General features: G+C 39.8%; 2 long non-coding RNA genes across 2 annotated transcripts in view; both read left to right on the forward strand.

The window, feature by feature from the left end:
- The first annotated feature begins 359 nt into the window (after window positions 1–359).
- Window positions 360–3,050, forward strand: LOC139031082 (uncharacterized). The gene is made up of 3 exons (XR_011483515.1): window positions 360–1,445; window positions 1,906–1,984; window positions 2,365–3,050. It is a non-coding gene; the product is annotated as an uncharacterized lncRNA (long non-coding RNA).
- Window positions 3,051–9,005: 5,955 nt separating this feature from the next.
- LOC139031083 (uncharacterized) overlaps window positions 9,006–16,817 on the forward strand; it is a 55,303-nt gene continuing 47,491 nt past the window's right edge. Inside the window, exon 1 of the long non-coding RNA XR_011483516.1 lies at window positions 9,006–9,102. This is a non-coding gene — a long non-coding RNA (uncharacterized lncRNA). The remainder of the gene's footprint in view (window positions 9,103–16,817) is intronic.

A 16,817-nucleotide genomic window follows, 5' to 3' on the forward strand; every position in this document is an offset into this window, starting at 1 on the left:
GATAACGGAGGGTAAATCACTGGGGTGAGGGGACTACTTCCGTTAGCGTTTGACATTTGGTCCTTTTGTTTTAAGCTCCTTGTTTCTGCAAAGGTGGCTGGGGCCAGCAGAGTGGGTCAAAAAAAAAGAAAGAAACAACCCTCAGTGAGAGAGGTTGGGAATCTTCACTCTGCATTCCAAACCATGTTGCTGATGACTTGAAGATATCACCAGACACTCATGATACAGAGGACAGATTCCACCCGCGGGAGAATGAGTCTCTGAAGAACAGTTTAGAATCATCTTCAGAGCCTTTGAAGGGGACGTCTGAGCCTCCTGTGGGCGACGTTACACAAGAGCTTGCCATGCTTCCAGCCCAGAAAAGAAGGCTAGATCCATCTCCAAAAATGCGCAGACATCTGAGGAAGGCTGCGAGGACCGGGAGATGAGAAAGCCAGAGGAAGGAGAAAGTGGAGACCCACCGCCCGGCGTTCTTCCAGCACCGTTTGTGCCACCACGAGTGAAGACGGTGAGGTGGTAGGTAAAAAGCTGAGCCTGCTCAGTGCCAAGGAACGTCAGCCTGACCTTCCCAACGAGGCAGGGATGAGGCGCGGGGCTGCAGAATTCTGTGCTCGACACACATGCACAACAAACGTATAGCCAAGAGTATAATGGCTCGACACTCTACCAATGTGCTTCTTTCCCAAACATCAGTTCTTATGGTTCCAGGATGGAGACTGAAGGAAGAGGACAGGGGTCCTGCAAGCCATTCCGTGATCCAGGCTGACGGTGCCTCTGCCAGCTTCACCACGCAGTTTCCCACGGGGGTCCCGGCTTACTCCAGAAGGGAAAAGAATGACGCCTCTTCATCTGGAGTGGGCAGAGGGGGGATGCGGGGCTTGAGAAACAAGCTGGGATCCTTGGGCCAGATGGAGTATGAAAGAAGTGGCCGAGAAGGGCAAGTCCTCTCTGTAGATGTGTGTTCGCACTGACGGCTTTTAACCTTTTTCTTCTGCTTGCAGGATGGATTACAGAGTCGGAAGGATGAAGGCGCCTGTCTAACGCATCGGGATGTCGGATCCAGCCCCGCGAGCTCTCAGGGTCCCCAGAGCTCGGGTCCTCCTCCCCTGCAGGGACATCCTTGGCACCACCGCCACGCTGCTTCAGCTGTTCTCTAAGCTGTTTCTGCCAGACCCTCTCGAGGTCTAGGAAAAGGAAATCTCCTGGAAGGCAGGGCACCAGGCAGGCTGAGGCAGGAGGTGATGCTAAGGCTCTGAGACCTGGTCTGCTGAGGGTTCTGGGCAAAAGCAAAATGCAGCCTCACTGAAGCCTGGAGCAAGTTGAAATTGATTTAGGTTTCCCTTGTGTTTAGTTTTAGAGCTTTCTCTATGTCATGGTGCCTGTTCATTGAGTTCTTGTCTGTCGAAGAGAGACCTGCTTTTAAGCTCATCCTCAAGCCTAAAGAGGTAGTAAAATCAAAGTCACTTTGAGGCTTTTAATATTGTGCCCAGTGGTGGGATTGCTTCCTACTTCCTCCCGTTAGACTGAAGTGGGATTCTCGGTGGAGCCATGGTTCTTAAAATTCATGCATATTTCACGCATGTGTATAGTTGGCTTACTTTTCACTAACTTCTCTGAGGATGGACTCAATACAGGTTCATCATTTTGAGCGATAGCTCCTGGTATGGCCCACCAAGTGGAGATTTCTCATGCTGAAGTCCTCTCGTTTCTCCTCTTTTACCTTAGACTAGAGATTCACTTTTCTTTATTCATTTCCAGTACTTTGTTGGAATTCTACCACTTTCTACTTGATTTGGTAGCGCTTCGGGGGCAGAGGCAGGGTGTTTGTTACTGTTCTTGGACATGATGCCACAATCACTCTCCCGCTTCTAATTGTTGTTTGTTTTTCCTTTTGTTACTTCTTAGTAAGATACCTAGCCTCTGAAGTATGCCTCTTTAGGCAAACCCTCACAGAATCTTGAGTCCTTCTGAGATCCTAAATACAGTGAGTACTTTAAAATGTTCTAGATCATTTCTTTTCTCCCTTGTTCTGGCATGCTAGATTAATCTCCTTCTTAGGATAGAAAATAAGACTTTAAATTAATCTTATAACTTCCTATGGGGAAGGAGAATAGGTTTAAGAAGAGTTCGAGAGTTTCTCTGTAGCTTTAATTCCTTGCTATTTCCTACTTATCTCAGTTTCCCAACTCATATAAGATTAATAAATAAAAGTAGAAATATCAATAAATGCGTGAAGTAGCTTCACAAGGAGGAAGTTGTAAGCTTTGCTTTCTTGCTTCCTTAAGACTGATTCTGATGGTTAGTATTCTGGAATAAGAGAAGATGGTCAGTATGTTCATTTTGTTCCTTTCTCATCTGGAACAGGGCTTCATACTTTTGAGAAAATGTAGTTGGGAAGAGAATAGAATGAGTTGCAAGATCTGTGGCAAAGATCCTTAAGACTACCTTGGAGGTAACTGATGAAAATTGACCTTGAAGAAATTTTTATGCTGTGTGTGTTGAGGACCTTAAATTATTGGATTGACCAAAAAGTTTGTTACAGAAACATTGCATGGAAAAACCTGAATGAACTTGTTGGCCAACCCAGTAGAATTAGAAATTTTGTAAAATGTCATACTCAATGCTTGGAGTAAAATAGGGCCCCTTTCAAGCTTTGGTATTTTTAGTTGTTAAAAAAAGCCGTTGATTTCTTATTTTAGAGAGTATAGAATTTTAATAGAGCAAATAGGCCACTATAAAATGAACTCAAGCTATTACATGAAATTTCAAATTATCCAAATTATGTTTCTATACATACTTTCTCAATTTAATACAAAAAAAATGTACTTCCAGACAAGGCATAATGTAGGTAAAGTCTTGAGTCATAGAGCTTATTATTAAAGACTCAAAGAAAGATAGATATTAAGTGCTGCTATTAATACTTTATTATTGCTATTGTTTCTTTTCATAAGATGTTTCAGGATGAGCTGTTTTCTCATAGAAAAAAAATATTAGTTGGCGCCAAGTTAGCCATATCTAGCTAACCCCAACCCTCATACTGATTTTCATATAAAGTTTATTTACTCCAAATTTGGAGGACAGATTTCAGATAAGGAGAGATCTGTATAAGCACTTAGTTTTGAAATTCTTTTGCTCAGGTCTCTTGACCCCTTGCTCACAAACAGGAGAAAGGGTGTCCACCTCTCTTCGATCCTTTTGTGAATGAAGAAGTATATGTTCTCTGGTTTCAAATTTTGTGTTGCCGTCTTTATGGTTTGAATTATTAAACATGGTTTATGGCTTACTGAAGTTGTTTTGTAAAATACATTTAGAAAGTTTAGTATAACTGTATCAAAGTAAAAACAAATTAAAAAAATAAAACCTGCTACTGTTGATGAGAGAGAAAACTTTGGGGTCATTTGAGAAAATTGATTTCTGGCAAGATTAATAACACTTCTGTTGTACACAGAAATAACTTACAAGTAAAAAAATGATTCTAGTTAGTGGATTTAGTTCCCTTTTCCCCATGGAAATTCTAGTTAGGTAGATAGCGGGTATACTCATCGCTATAGGTTGATTAAGTTGAGATTAAGTGGGTCAATTAAAATTTTTCAGTGATTTTTCTAAGACCACTCATTAAATCTGATAGGGAATCATAGTAGAATTCTTTAAACAGATTATTTAACCATGAACCATGTGATTAGTTTTGCTCTGAAGTATTTCCATTTTGAAACACTTCCTGTTAACCATTTTGTTTTTGTCAACTTGTCCTCATGTTACTGTCTAAATTTCAACTAATGTCCTCTTTACCCACCTGGAAAATTTTAACATGAAAAAACTCTAACTGATGTAAAGTTATTCAGAGAACCAACAGAGATTGTAAGTAATTGATTTACTTATAAGTTTTGACAGAAAAGGTAGAAATTATCTAGTTCACCCTTCTGTTTTTTCAAGGAAACTGAAACACAATTAGCTCTCTCTAGATGACATAGTTAAAACAATTAATACCTAACAAATTAAATATTGTGCTTTTTGTATCATCTATAATCTTCAAACAATCTGTGTATGGTTGATACTAATATTTTCATTTTAAAGATGAGATAATTTAAGTTCAGAAAAGTCCCAGGACTTGATATGTCTGATGGTGAATCCAAACTGAGATTTAATAGGCTTGGAAGACTGCACTCATTACATTCTACCTCTCAGTATTGTAATATTATAAAATCTCTTTGTTTCTAGTCTAACTCTGTACTGTTAAGAATAGACTTCTCTTATTTGGCAAAATTTAGATTTTAGCCTTACTATATCTATAATAAAAATAGTTCAATAAAAAAGTCCAATTAATAAGAATATTTCTTCTAAAATTTTTTCTATATTAGGTAATAAATAATAAAGTAGTTAACTAAGTATCACTGGTAAAAGAAAACTGCAGTGTAATATAAGCAAAATTTTAGTCATTGCAAGCAGTTAAGCTTAGACAATTATTTAAGTGAAAAATGATCAAGTGAAAAAGGGATAGTACGAAATCCTACAGGACCCTCCACTTGGCAGGGTCACAAGACAAAGCAGAGCAAAGAGGAATCAGGCCTCATGGAAAGCTAATAGACTTGAGAGTGTTTCTCGACCGTTTCAGGTGAATGATTTGGGACTTGGGTGGCAGAGAGGCAGGCTCTTCCGTGTGACCCAGCGACCCTTGAAATAAGTAAATATACTCCTGCTAATGAACTCTAGGCTTTAAAAAGGAAATTCTAATCTTCTCACGCCTTAAAACATTCTTTTCATTCTGATTTGACAAGGCCTCTTTCAAGAAAAATGCAAAGAACAATAAAACTGGAAGAGTCTCGTCGTTGGACTGTGTCGCCGAGGAATGTTGTTCTTGGTGTTTTCAAACTCAAGTCATGAGGACAACTGCACACGGGAGATCAGACCGGTGCAGATTTCTTGAGCTATGTTCTGTCCACTACAAAGAATCGCAGCACTGCTTCCATCATGGGCTGCCCAGGGGGCGCAAAGGTCAAGACTCTGCAGGAGATGCAAGAGACATGGGTTGGATCCCTGGGTCAGAAGATTCTCCTGGAGGAGGCATAGCAACACACTCCAGTATTCTTGTCTGGGAAATCTCACAGACAGAGGAATCTGAGGAGCTACAATCCATGGGATCACACGGAGCTGGACATGACCGAGTGACCGAGCATACGGCCATCACGGAAGCGCTGTGATGGCCTGACACATATTCATCACCCTCCTGGTTCAATCTTTAGAGGAAGGAAGTCTTCGACTTTGATATTTGTTCTCCTTTCCCGCCTCTGACCCCTGCACCTTAGAATGAGTACTGCATTGGGTAAGAGACCCAAGAAAGGCTAATTTAAGCTTTCCAAGTGGAAGGCTCTTGTTGTAGAGGTTTATAGTCTGCATGAAAATAAAATTTTAGAACAGATTAAAAGAATCTTTAAATTACACAATTTCTAATGAATTCAGAGTTCTGGGGTTCTAGTAAGAGTGATTTCTAATGTGAACTTCTCTCCTAGTTGCAACCACTGTTCTGGTTCTTGGATGCTGTGAAAATACACAGGGCTGGATCACTCCAATGGGAGCCCTTCTGGTAAGCAGGACAATAGATCCATTCATCACAGAGAGTGATGAACTAGTAACTGGGATTTTAAATAACTGCTGTGAGAATTATCCCCTTAATATCTGTCCCTTTACTTGAAAGAACGCAGAATCATCACATTATAAAAATAATAAAAAGAATATATGCCTAGAAGCATTTAGTATCAAATCTTCTACTTGGCCCATGATGCTCAATAACAATCTCTGGATAAAATTTATGTATAGAAGATAATGGACTTCCCTGGTGGCTCAAATGGTAAAGAATCTGCCTGCCAAGCAGGAGATGCAGGTTTGAGCCCTGTGTTGGGAAGATCCCCTGAAGAAGGGGCTGGCTACCCACTCCAGCGTTCTTGCCTGGAGAATTCCATGGACAAAGGAGCCTGGTGGGCTGTAGTCCATAGGATTGCAAAGAGGCAGGCAGACATGATTGAATGACTAACACACATAGAAGATGATGAAAAATAAAGCAGTAATCTCATAACCCCTTCTCTAAAAGCTACTATTTATTTTACTTTAAAATTTGATTTCATTTTAAAACTAAAATTATGAAGCAAAGGTCTATATCTAACCCTATGAAGTTGTCTAAAACTACCTGCCTGAGTCTGGACTTAAAAGTTAAACAAAAACACTGAATCCTTGTTTTGCCATTTGCTGTTGTTTAAGTTTGGCTACTTATTTAAACTCATTAATCTTTGGTCTCTTCATCTAAAAAAAGAGGATAGTAATACCCCAGAGATGGTTTTGAGGACTTTATGAGATAATATCTCTGAAAAAGTCTAGTGGCTGTTTTGTAGTAGAGGGCTTTTGACATTATCATGCTTATTTTATTCTTAGAAAATAAAACAAAACATTAAGTTTGTGAGTACTATACAAGGGTAAGCAATTCACGGCAGTGTTTACTTCACAGAGAACTAATTTCATTTCTGGGGGATTACATGGAGCAAATAGTTTTCATATTTCTTTATTCTTAATTTGAATGTCTCTAGAGAAAATTTTTATCTCAGAATTTTTCAAAAGCCCTTTATTGTTACAACCTGTGAAATCAGTTTTAGTTGGGTCTTTGTTCTTTATTTGTAGGACTGAACGGATACTCATCTAGTCATAAACTGCTTTAATGCAGCATCTTTTTTATAAGTCATTAACATTTTCTAAGAAACTTAGAAACTTAACTTTTTCTACTTAAACCCTCATGAATGATAGGAGATATCCTATCAACAACAGTACTTCATTATCATGATGATTACTGAATATTTAATGGAATGATAGAGGTACTTATCATATATATTAGAATTTTGGATAAATTATCTTGGGGAAACCTCTCCTCCCCTATATTCTAATAACCTCCTTTATCATTTCATTTATGTGTTGAATATTATGCAAAGACTGACTATGTAAAGGACCACTAGATTCCAGTGTTTGTGATCTGGAATTTTTATTTTGTTCTACTCAGTAAGCATATATGGAACATCTGTGCCTAAACTGAAGCTGTTTTATCTCACAGTAAGACAAAAGAAACATACATAAAAGGTAGACGAACCTATCTGTCCTAACAAATAATTTGCAGGCTGTTCAGAGAAAATAAGACAAACACTCACACTGTGACTACTGCACAATATTAAAAGCATCCAGATGAGCACAGAAGAGTGTTTGACGATGTTTAAGTAAGCACTGATAGGATGCCTTGTATTAGAAGGATGGTTGCAAGTGGAATATAGGAGATACCTTCTCTGAATAGGTGAAATTTGAGGAATAATATGGTCTAGATTTTATCCAATCCCACAGCCAAACAAGTTAGAATTACTCTGCTGGATGGAGTCCTGGAGGCTGAATGGAGCCAGAGGAGAGGCGTGACCAGATCCGGTAGAAAGCTGGCAGAAATGGTGAAGCCAGTACAGATGAGTTTGTTCAAGAGCAGGCAGATTAAATGATGGGTCAGCAACAGAAGACAGTGCTACAAAGTTAAGCCCGAGAAAGGCAGAAATGATACATAGGCAATCACAGAACAGAGGGTCTAAAACTTCTATTTGAACAGTAGAAAGGCCTCTGGTGTGTTGGTCATGAAGAATTGTATTTTAGGGGGAGGGTCCCCTCAAAGGAAAACAGGGTGGATGGCATTGAATGACTTGAAAGTGAGGATATGATGAAGAAAGGTACAGATGTGGCAATAGTCGGTCACATATGGGAGACATGGTGTAGCTTAGAACTGTGTGGTAAAAAGTAGTGAGAAATAAGATGGGGCCATTTGAAGCCCGTTATTGTATTCAATACTTGACTTTGACTCCTAGTTGAGAGTGAGCTGTTGTAAATTCTTGATCTTCACTAACATGGCCCAAGTTAGCAAGCCTAAGAAGGGGCAAGTGTGGGAGTAGAAATGTGCAAGGGCATTAACCTAGATTCGGCAATAATCTGTAAGAATACATTGTTTGGTTAGCTTCCGTCTGCTTCACAACTGGGCTAGGTGATTCCCTCTTTTTTCAACACTTGCTTACCAATAACATATTTTTGCAAGAATAGTGGATAATTTAAAGGAATGATTATAAAGGAACCCGTATGTGAAAACACATAGCATGTAGTATTTTGTTTTATGAAGAATGTAGAAAATTATGATCTGACTTATGGTTTCACACTCTATATTCAGTTCAGTTCAGTTCAATTCAGTTGCTCAGTCGTGTCTGACTCTTTGCAACCCCAGGGACTGCAGCACACCAGGCTTCCCTGGCCTTCACCAACTACCGGAGCCTACTCAAACTCATGTCCATTGAGTCAGTGACGCCATCCAACCATCTCATCCTCTGTCGTCCCCTTCTTCTCCTGCCTTCAATCTTGCCCAGCATCAGGGTCTTTTCAAATGAGTCAGCTCTTCGCATCAGGTGGCCAAAGTATTGGAGTTTCAGCTTCAGCAACAGTCCTTCCAATGAATATTCAGGACCGACTTCCTTTAGGATGGACTGGTTGAATCTCCTTGCAGTCCAAGGGGCTCTCAAGAGTCTTCGCCAACACCACAGTTCAAAAGCATCAATTCTTCGGTGTTCAGCTTTCCTTGTAGTCCAACTCGCACATTCTACATTAGTCAAATTAAATGCACTACATTTGGTAGAAACTTCTACATGTTTCTTCATAAGGTTAAGTTACCAACCCTCCTTGGGCTGGTCTCCAAGAAGGCTCCTTTGGTCCAGAGTTGCTGGCGCCAGTAGATGGAGACGGAGTTCGGGTCTGAAGGGAAGGAAAGTGTTATTCTTTCATCAGAGCGACGAGGCGCGAGCTCTCTTGACCAGGCGTGGGCAGGGCAGAGCTGTTTGGGTCCTGCTGGGCCCCGCTTGCTTGCGGGCCGCGCACAGCCCACTGGCGCCATCTTGACTCGCAGCGTCTGCAGCCGCGCTCCTGCTCACGGAAGGGGCGGTGTCCACACGGCTATTTCTCACAAGCTTCCCTGGACTGAGGGACGAGCTGCAGGGTTTCTGCAAGCGGCGTTCCATAAGCAAGCCAAACTGGGAAAGCACAAAGGGAAAAAAGGTCAGACTTTATTTTATTATCTAGCTTCTATTTTTATTTCCCAGGAATTGGTAATGGGCTTCGCAGGGGACAGCAACAGAATGGTGCAAGCTGGTATTTTCACTGCAAACAGGGTCAGGGTTCAATTCCTGGCTTACAACTTAGTAGCTATGTACCTCAAACAAATCTTTTTTTTTTTTTTTTTTTGATGCCTTGATTTGCTCATCTGAAAAGTAAGAATAATTATACCTTCATCATAGAGCTTTGGTGAGAATTAAATGAGATGACACATTTAAAGAACTTAAAATGTTCTCAACAAATATGCATCAACATATTTGCATCTCAACAAATATGCATCTGTTATCATCAGATGGGTAGGATGGTTTTTTAAAAAAATACTGATTTGTGAGGGAAGAAATGATAAGGTCTTGAAGAGGGAGGAGTGTGTCACTCCTGGGGAGTCTGACCCTAACCTAGAGACTTCGGCCTCTCCAAGCATTCCAGGCATGGCTCATCCCCACACCTAAGGAGGTTCTCTGTGTTCAGGCACAGTTATTACATGACGGTAGGGTGTGTTTCTTAGCATCTAGTTGTGAAGGAGTCTAATTCGTGTTTTACCTCCAGGGCCAAGCACAGTTAGCACATGGTAACTTCTCAGTAAATGTCTGTAAACAAATGAGTAAACAGTTCACTGGAGAGCAGAAGTTCAGTACGTGCAGATTTAAACGCGCCGTTCACACAGATTTGCTTTCCCTCTCGGACGGCGTGTAGTGTTTGGCGCTGGAGAAGTCTCTCAGCTCATGGCCCGTGGTGGCCGAGGCCCCCGAAGGAGCTGAGTGTGAAGCTGCCGTCGGTTCCCTGGGGCAGGAGTGGGACCAGCTTTGTGGCTGATGTTTAGTCGCTCAGGCGTGTCTGACTCTTTACGACCCTGTGAGCTGTCGCCCACCAGGCTTCTCTGTCCTTGGGACTTCCCAGACAGGAATACTGGAGTGGATTGCCATTTCCTTCTGCAGAGAATCTTCCCGACCCAGGATCAAACCCACGTCTCCTGCGTTGGCAAGTGGATTCTTTACCGCCGAGCCACCAGGGAAGCCGGGATCTGCTTCAGGCCGATTCAAAAACAAGATTCAGAGCTGCTGTCTTCAGTGATTAAGAAGAAGCAATGCACTCCTCTTTTCAGCAGTCTCAGTACTGAGCTTTAAAATGACACGTGCACACACACACTTGCATGGGCACAAATATACAAATACATCACAGTTACAATATCCATGTGTTAATTTGGTTAAGTGTTGCATAGTAAGCTGTCTCAGAACTTACCAGTTTAAAACAATGACATGCATTTAATTCATAAATCTGTAAGTTGGTCAGGATTTGACAGGAAAATCTCTTGTATTCTGCTCAGCATAGCTGGGGCAGCTTTGTTTTGGACTGAAGGTTTCATATCCACGATGGTACACTCACATAATTACATAATTGGCGATTTAATGCTGGTTGTCATTTGCTTGCTTAGTCTTGCTGTAGGCCAGGGGCCTAAATTCCTTTCCAAGTGTGGTCTGTTCATAGACTGTCATCCATTACAGCGTGGTGACTGTTCCAAGAGTTTCCCAAGAGAACCAGGTAGACAGTATGTTTTATGATCTAGTCTCAGCAGGTAATGTCAATTGTATTATAGGTCACCAGATTCAAAGAAATAGACTCGAACTCTTACCATTGCCTATCCCAAGCCCCTCCCCGCCACCCCTAAGATCCAGAGGAGGAGTATCAATGTTACATTGTAAGATGAGTGTGTGGAATGGGAGATCTTTCTGTGGTCTTCTTGGAAAAGGACAGTCAGTACTTAGAGAAATGCTAATTCAAATTTTGGAAGTCCCAAAGTGACAAGACTCCTTCATGGATCCTAGCCTTGTCATGGTGAAGGGGCTTACATAACTCAATGAAGCTATGAGTTAAGCCGTGTAGGGTTACCCAAGATGGCTATGTCATAGCAGAGTGTTCTGACAAAATGTGGTCCATTGGAGAAGGGAATGGCAGACTACTCCAGTATTCTTGCTGCAAGAACTCCATGAACAGTATGAAAAGGCAAAAAGATATGACATGAAGATGAGCCCCGCAGGTTGGAAGGTGTTCAGTATGCTACTGGGGAAGAGTGGAGGGCATTTCCATGAATCTGTGCAAACTCTGGGAGATAGTGAAAAGAGTGGAGGGCATTTCCATGAATCTGTGCAAACTCTGGGAGATAGTGAAGGAAAGGAGAGCACGGTGTGCTGCAGTCCTTAGCGCTGCAAAGTGTCAGACTCAACTGAGCATCTGAACAGCAGCAAAGTGACCAGAATATTCTGGTGTGTAGGAAATAATTTCTGGAAGAGGCATACTCAAATGGAGACGATATTTTTCGTTGGAAATGATGGTTTCAATTACATGTACGCTGTGCCATTATACCTAGCTTTGAAGAAAGTTCCCAACAATATCAATAGGACAAAGGGAAGGGGGCCTTAGCTGGCTTAGGTTATTTAGCATGAAGAGCTGAGTGTCAAAAATTAACAAAATAGTTAGGAATCCTCACTTGTCCTGTTGATGCTGTTGGAAGAGGATGTTCTTTTTTATTGGAATATAGTTGATAAACAACATTATATTAGCTTCTGGTGTACTATATAGTGATTGGACATTTGCATACATTATGAAATGATTACTGTAAGTCTAGTTATCATCTATCCCCATACCAACTTATTATAATATTATCGATGACCACATTCCTTATGCTGTATATCACATCCCTGTGACTATTTATTATATAACTGGAGGTTTGTGTCTCTTAATACCAGAAGAGGATATACTGAATAATCAAGTACCTGCAGCTATGACTGCTTTGATATAGCAGAGTGTGCATAGCTAAACCTAATTTTTCTTTATCTGTGACAGAATAAAATTTTCCATCATGACTAAAGGCTCAAAAATCCTACCCACTAAATTGAAAGTAGACACGAAAATTGTAGGAAAATCTTTATCTGAAGTATATATCAACATTCTTTTGTCAGTAAATATTTATTTAACTCTCACAGGTGAAATATAAATAATAACTGCAGTTTTCCTTCAAGGCAGATTAGAGTTTAGCTGAGAGCAGTGTTCAGCAAATCAAATGCCAGCAGTTTTGACCTCTCTGCCAGAGGAAAGGCATGTAAATGGTTTTTAAAATTATCTCTTTTAGGACTTTGCCTCGAAACTCAGCAAAATCAGTTTGCTAAAATCTATACCAGCTGGCCTGGATGACTTTTCATTGTCTCTGCCTGCATCTACTTTATTCACAACGGAACTGCTATTGATTTGTATAATGAAGTAATAGCATATGAGTGATAACTTCCCCGAAAGCTATATCCTTTCTCTGTCTAGGATTTGGGGTGGAAAACAGAAGCCAATAAGAATTCATTTTCTTCCTCAAAATATATATGTTACTTTCAGTTGGCTTCCTCCCACCCAAAGAAGACTGTCAAAGACAAGTTATTATTCAACATGGGTGTTCTTTTCTCCTCCTTGTGAATTGTTGATCTGTCAGACCAGAACCTGCTCAGGCAAAGGAGAGGATAATCATGGTTCATCTCTTACTTTACTAGCTTCTGAAAAGTCCTCCATTATTCATTTTTCACAATTATATTATTTTAACTTATCCCATATGTTCCATAATTTTCTTTTGTTTAATAATTTAGTCCCTTGAAGAATAAGTAGTAGATAAATGATGATGCCTTTGTGACAACTTTGTATACTTTATATCTGACCACTGTTGTCAGCATAGGAATAGTTTGAGTAGAATGGAAAGTGTCAGACCTAAAGAACTGGGAACGTGCAATGAGAGTAAGATTTTTTATCTCCTTGCCTGGGTGCTTCTATGTGTGAATGGAGCTGTGGACTCATACTCCTAAGAGAGAAGTTGAGGCAGAGTCCTAGGAGTAGGATCGTATGACTGCCCCTGTCGTTTAAGCCATCTTGCTATGCATTGATTAGAATCTGATAATCTATTGAGTCTAGGCAACTTCATATGCAGGATTAAAGGCATTGTTTTGATCACAGCATCTAAATTTCAGTACCTTCTGATGCTGCCAGGGCATAGAAATTGTGCAGTTGGGGTTACTCTCCCTGACACTAGGCAGAAATTGAAAACAAATTTCAGTATGCAGTGATGGCAGTCCATGAAGTTGAAATTTAACATTTTCTGTGAATTCCACAAGTTCTTTAACCTCCAACCTGGAACTGATTGAATGCACTTAATATTGTGTTTGGAAGCATGCTCTAGAAAGAGTTATTTTGAAGCTTGGTGCACTCTCTCTTTCTCATGTTTAATTATCTTTATATTTTAAGTTCTATTTCTGTTTTTGAGTGACTACCAGTACTTTCAGAAAATTCACAGTAACATGTCTCAAGATATTAATGTGACATACCATATAAACAATTTGATTTCTCATTGTGCATGCTCTTCTTCCTGAAGAAATGTTAAATGAACCTGTTACATTTTACTTTAAGGAGTTAAGCTTAGACAAACCCTTCAAACAGCATGACTTCTTTAGACAGGTGGTAATTTATTGTTAGGCATTCTGAAATGGTTTGCCTGGCAGAAGTAAACATACAATAAAATTATCCAAAAAGCATTCAGGTGACTGTTTTGACTCAACAAATGACAAGAAAGTTTGAAATTGGAATATTCTGTGAATTATAGTAGCAACTTTAGCAATTGACGGGCTATGAAGACAAATCAAATGGAAAAGAATTTTGATTTTAATATGAAAAATGTGCAGTTATGCAGAAGAAACTAAAGGGACTAGAAAAAGAGTTCAACAAGTAACTGGAAATTATTCTTAAATAATCAAGAAGATCAAGAACACATGGTGATTGACAAGTATTAATAGAGCTATTAAAGATGTTTTCGAACCAAATGCACATGACATATTTCAGTATTTATTCAATGATTTCAGCACAATCTTTTGTTGTTATTAGCTGGTTGAGTTTTAGCAGATGATACATAAAAAGCCACAAGCCTACACGGTAAGGAAAGCTTTTTAATTGCCTTGCTGCCAATCTTTTTAAATGCTCATATATTCATATATATATATATTTATAAAATAAATTGAAAAGAAAGATAATAAATCAGACATAAATAAACAAAATGAAGTATTACATTTGTCTGTCAGTTAGAACCAGATTCTTCTTTAAGTTCTAAATATGTTTTTATATACTATTTTGTTCTAGAAAGAACTGTGAGAAAACACATATTTTTATTGGAGAACCCACTATACTTTCCCCAAAGAGATATTTAAGCTGTAGAAAATTGGGAAAGATGTCAACACAAAGCTCAATATGAATAAGAGGTTAATGTTGGAGTAGGAATGTTACAAAGATTAATTAATTTAAATTTCACCTATCCCCAAATCTTTCAGTCTTAAAAATCAAGTATATGTCAGTGCTTCTGAAATTTTATGGGTTTCAGAATCATTGGAGAAACTTCTCCAAAATATTTTTGCTTGGGCTCTACTCTCAAAGATTTTTGAGACTGGACTTCGGGAACCAGTATTTTTAACATCATTCTTTTGCCTCTCTCCACAAATGTGATTCTGATAGAAATGAAGTCTAAAAATAATTGGAGCAGATAACATGCATATACAATATGAAGGGAGGCCTTGGCACTTGAATAGAAACCGTGTGTATCTTTAAAAATGTCAAAGCTCATTTAATCTCTGTGGTCCACGTGAAACATATAAAAACCATTTTGCTCTGAATTAGTTGGTTCTAATTAGATTCTAATTTAATATTCAAAATGGACTTAGATTGTACTTATATTAATCAATTAAATGACCAAGTTATTCATATTAGGATTTGGGAATTCTAATGATTTCAGGTAAAGCTGTTATACCTTTCTTTTGACTTTAGTCAGTTCAGTTCTGTTGCTCAGTCGTGTCTGACTCTTTGTGACCCCATGGACTGCAGCATACCAGGCTTCTCTGTCCATCACCAGCTCCCAGAGCCAGCTCAAACTCATGTCCATTGAGATGGTGATGCCATCCAACCATCTCATTCTCTGTCATCCCTTTCTTCTCCTGCCCTCAATCTTTTCCAGCATCAGGGTCTTTTCCAATAAGTCAGTACTTCACATCAGGTGGCCAGAGTATTGGAGCTTCAGCTTCAGCATCAGTCCTTCCAATGGATATTCAGAACTGATTTCCTTTATGATGGACTGGTTGGATCTCCTTGCCGTCCACGCGACTCTCAGTCTTCCCCAACACCGCAGCTCAGAAGCATCAGCTCTTTGGTGCTCAGCTTTCTTTATGGTGCAACTCTCACATCCATACGTGACCACTGGAAAAACCATAGCTTTGACTTGCTATGGACCTTTGTTGGCAAAGTAATGGCTCTGCTTTTTAATATTCTCTCTAGGTTGGTCATAGCTTTTCTTCAAAGGAGCAAGTGGCTTTTAATTTCATGGCTGCAGTCACCATCTGCAGTGATTTTGGAACCAAAGAAAATAAAGTAGGTCACTGTTTTCATTGGTTCCCGACCAGTTTGCCATGAAATGATGGGACCAGATGCCACGATCTTAGTTTTTTGAATGTTGAGTTTTAAGCCAGCTTTTTCACTCTCCTCTTTCACCATAATCAAGAGGCTTTTTAGTTCCTCTTTGCTTTCTGCCGTAAAGGTGGTGTCATCTTCATATCTGAGGTTGTTGATATTTTCCCCAGCAATCTCGATTCCAGCTTGTGCTTCATTCAGCTCGGCACTTTGCAGGATGTACTCAGCATAGAAGTTAAATAAGCAGGGTGACAATATACAGTCTTGATGTACTCCTTTCCCAATTTTGAACCACTCCTTTGTTCCACATCCAGTTCTAACTGTTGTTTCTTGACCTGCATACAGGTTTCTCAGGAGGCAGGTCAGGTGGTCTGGTATTCCCATCTCTTTCAGAATTTTCCACAGTTTGTTGTGATCCACACAGTAAAGGCTTTAGCATAGTCAGTGAAGCAGAAGTAGGTGTTTTTCTGGTATTCTCTTGCTTTTTCTATGATCCAACGGGTGTTGGCAGTTTGATGTCTGGTTCCTTTGCCTTCTCTAAATCCAGCTTTTACATCTGAAAGTTCTCAGTTCACATATTGTTGAAGCCTGGCTTGGAGAATTTTGAGTGTTACTTTACTAGCATGTGAGATGAGTGCAATTGTGCAGTAGTTTGAGCATTCTTTGGGATTGCCTTTCTTTGGGATTGGAATGAAAACTGACCTTTTCCAGTCCTGTGGCTACTGCTGAGTTTCCCAAATTTGCTGGTGTATTGAGTGCAGCACTTTCACAGCATCATCTTTTAGGATTTGAAATAGCTCAACTGGAATTCCATCACTTCCACTAGCTTTGTTTGTAGTGATGCGTCCTAAGGCCCACTTGACTTCACATTCCAGGATGTCTGGCTCTAGGTGAGTGATCACACCATTGTGATTATCTGAGTCATGAAGGTCTTTTTTTGTACAGTTCTTCTGTGTATTCTTGTCACTTGTTCTTAATATCTTCTGCCTCTGTTAGATAGCAGATGACTTTGGTAGCAGATGACAAAAATCACGGTTTTCTGTAATGACACACAAAATTTATAAGTACATTGGTATTTAAGTCAAGAGAAATGGTACTGAGAAATTTAAGGCCTTCTATTATAGTGCTCCCATTGCCCTACTGCTGCTGCATGCTTTATCATTCCTGTCCAACTTTCTATTTGCTCT

This window comes from Odocoileus virginianus, chromosome 25, assembly GCF_023699985.2.
Source record: "Odocoileus virginianus isolate 20LAN1187 ecotype Illinois chromosome 25, Ovbor_1.2, whole genome shotgun sequence".
Taxonomy (NCBI): Eukaryota; Metazoa; Chordata; class Mammalia; order Artiodactyla; family Cervidae; genus Odocoileus; species Odocoileus virginianus.